Source organism: Nothobranchius furzeri, chromosome 9, assembly GCF_043380555.1.
Source record: "Nothobranchius furzeri strain GRZ-AD chromosome 9, NfurGRZ-RIMD1, whole genome shotgun sequence".
NCBI lineage: Eukaryota > Metazoa > Chordata > Actinopteri > Cyprinodontiformes > Nothobranchiidae > Nothobranchius > Nothobranchius furzeri.
In genome coordinates this window covers 25064410-25068044 of record NC_091749.1, presented here as the reverse complement: position 1 = coordinate 25068044, position 3635 = coordinate 25064410, and the positions used below count along the sequence as shown (strand labels likewise).

The 3635-nt window shown below is 35.5% G+C and overlaps 1 long non-coding RNA gene across 1 annotated transcript; it reads left to right on the top strand.

Moving 5' to 3' along the window:
- The first annotated feature begins 1104 nt into the window (after positions 1-1104).
- Positions 1105-3363, top strand: LOC139071748 (uncharacterized). The gene is made up of 2 exons (XR_011521567.1): positions 1105-2676; positions 2897-3363. It is a non-coding gene; the product is annotated as an uncharacterized lncRNA (long non-coding RNA).
- Positions 3364-3635: the final 272 nt, after the last annotated feature.

Here is a 3635-nt window from a genome sequence, read left to right as displayed (position 1 = left end):
AATGAGTATAAATGATCAAACTAAAATATACAACCATGCATGGGTTTTATAACAGTTCCGGCAACACTGGAGAGGAAGCCTTGTATAATGAATACTTAAGATGTCCTTCATCAATTAGAGGTTATAGCCAAATTGTTTCAGGATCCTGAAGTTGAATTGGTCAATTTACTCAGAATAGCCCAATGGCTTTGTTGATGTTTCTCAAGGCTCAGCCACGCCCATATAGATAAATAAACAAACAAACAAGACAAACACAGTCAAACACACGGTCCATACACGTCTCTGTGCCCTCACACACCAAGCAAATGTCAGACTGAAGCGAAAGTGTGAAAACACTTAACCTAACGCTAAATCAGTGGAAAAAAAAAAAAAAGACCTAAAGCGTGTAATCAAATTAATCCAACAAAACTTCCCATAACTGCCGTTCTAAACTCATGTTGCGGTGTGATCTCTCCAATTAGAAATTAGGACAACCACTTTTACTATCAATTCAACCAAATAGTTTCAGGTTGTCCCTTACCTAAACTACCTGTCTTTCTTACCTTCTTTCTTTCTTTCTTTCTTTCTTTTTTAAGAACACTACTCGCACAAGAAATCCTAAGAATTAATTCACTACTTAAGGTTAATTCATAAATAACGAAACTGCAGTTACAGATTTGTTTGTGCATAGTATTGGTAATCAGCAGTTTTTTTCCTTATCTCCTCATCTAGAAGTGTTTCTGTGCTACTCCTCCATCTATAACACAAGTTAGTATCATCCTTAAAGCATCTGAAATTAAGCTGCATTGCTAAATCAATAACGTGATTTGTGCTAAGAAATACTCCCCTATCCTCTTCCTTTTTCCAGTGGCGCTGAATGACAGATTTTAGATCAATTTAACGTTTTATCACTATTACGTTTCATTTAATTAATTTTGCTTTTTCTCTCTTATTTTTGTCTATTTATTTATTTATGTTATTTACTTATTTATCATGCCATCCTGTGATGATAATCTTAAAGACTTTTTAGCCAATTGTCGTCAAAAAGGCCAATTAAAATATTATGTTAAAGATTTCACAAGATAAAAATGTGAACATAATTTTTATCGAATGAGGGGTAGGGGTACCATTATTCAATATTTTTGTAACACTATTTTCTACCTCACTATTGTCTCGGATGAGATGTTCCATGAATTATTTAGTCAGCTGAATGCCAAATTATTCATTTAATGTTTATTTTTATGCAATGAATGGAATGGGATGGAACGTTACTATAAACTGTCCGGAAATTTGCGCATGTTTGCTCGAAGGAGAAAACTGTTGAAGCCTAAAGCGTTCTCCTAGACTTATAAATAGACACCGTTTCCTTAACTAATGAAGATAAGTGATGACGCCGATGAATGACTTTTTGAAAAGAAAATAAGGCTTTACTGCATGTCCGCTGCAGCTGAGAATCCTAAGACAATAAAGATTATATTGACGTCCAATGGTGAGTTGGGCTGAAATCCAGGTTACTAATCCTATTATTTATTTATTTATTGTTATTATTATTATCTTTTTTTTTTTTTTTTTTTTTAGGCTAACTTTCTCAGTTAACTATGTTCTACAGTAGTTTAGTAAATTTTCCACAGTTCTGACATTTCATCAATTCAACTGGTTGTTGCCAAAAAGCCTTGTTCATTACCTGACTGCAGCAAGCAATCTTTTACTGGGTGTAACCATAGGAAACAGTCTCTTTTGAGCCTCTCTTTGTAAGTCCAGGATGACCACCGTCATTGATTGAAGTTCACATGTTAGCACACATGCTCCCCCTTTTGTACTTTGTTTCATCAGCAGCAGGGCAAATAAGTTTCTGCCTCTTTGTCCATCTTGTAGTGCTCCCCGTCTTTATGTTATGAGTCACAGCTTTTGGTGAGGGCTTCCAGGTTCTCTTTGGTGAGGGCTTCCAGGTTCTCTTTGTATAGAAGTCAGAGCCAAACATTCTTTGCAGCTGGTTGTGACAGGCCCACCCAGTAAAGTTCATGCCTCCACAATGCACAGCAAACGTTTTCCTTAAATATGTTGATTGAGTTAAAATGACAGAACTTTCTCTTTTACAAATCAAAATCAACGATGGTTTCTAATATTTAGTCGACTTTATTGACTCAAAGGTAAATCTAGACTACTTCCTATGCACAATTTTTCTGAATCGTCAAATCGGTTCTACACAGGTTTTAAACTTTAGGCACAATCTATCCCAAATGCAAGATCCCTCCTTTCATTTTTTATTTATCTATTTTATTTTGGGAAAATAACTACCAGTTTTTAACTCAAAACAGCCTAGTACAGTTTCTAGCCAGGTTACAGGAAATAATACTTAGTTTATCTGTTTTTTCATTATTCAGCGTCCCAAAATCCAGCCATTAACGTTAATGGTTCTTAAAGTTGAGGCAAGACAATTATTGGATTTTGTTTTATAGCAAGATTTAACAAATATTTTATTTCCTTACTGATTATTTGTTAATTTTATGGTTTTCATAAAGATGATCCTGAGAGGTTCAGAGCTGCTTTTCGCAGCACCCTGTGCTATTTTTAGACTGCGGAACTCCTGTGTGTAAAAGTGGGTGGAGTCAGGTCCCCAGGCTGAAACTCCAGTCATTCTCACTAGATCTGCCCGAGAGGAAGGATCTCCTGAATACCCTAACCAGAAGCCTTAAGGTACGTCCAAAACACCGAAAAATATCCTTTCTAAAGTCACAAATGGCTTAAAACTGCATGTTACACAGAAAAACTGTGAGAGCGAGGGAGTCCAGCTGACTCCACGGCCCATAATCAGACAAAATACTTCCTTTATAACCACGACCATACAACTTTTGTATTTTAAGGGATTTTCTTGTCCTCACACTAACGATAAATTCTTTTTCTATTGTTTCCACAGTCTCTTGAACTAAATAACCGTCTAGCAAAAACATGGACCGCACCCTGTTTCTCAAGCAGCTGCTCCCTCTATTAAAAACTGAGTCATTCAGAAGATCCAGCGAAAGCAGCTCATGCAAGAAGACACGCATCCACTCATTCACATGGCACAGACGACATTCTTTGTTTGTCACAGTCTTTTTTTTTTTTAAAGTAAGTCAGTTCGTCACTTATTTATTCTCTCTCTATATATATATAATATTTTAAGCACAGAATTTATTTAACACTGCACTGGTTATTTTCAGAATTTAATGCTTACTATGCTTTTAAGCAGGCCTTATGTAACATTAGAGCAAATCCAATTGCAATTTTTTTGAGAGCGCTCTGAGGAATAGTTTATATATTTATTTTCTGCAGATCTGTTTTGATTTTACTGTTTAGCAGCTATATGACTATATTTCTAAAATAAAGCTGTCATTTACATCCTTACTTGCGTTTCTTGGTGGTTTTTTCCCTTTTTTCATCTCCAGGTCACTTAACCCCCAGATCGGGGTCACTCACATGCTGCCCCACACACAAATGATTATCACGCTTCTACACTACATATGTATATATGTATACACATATACATACATACACACATACATATGCATATGTTACTTTAAAAACCTTTTATTTATTAACTTATGGTGTTCTGTTCAAAGACTGATCAGAACAGGGTTGCAGAATTTGAATTTTGCGTAGCTCCAAACATTAATTTT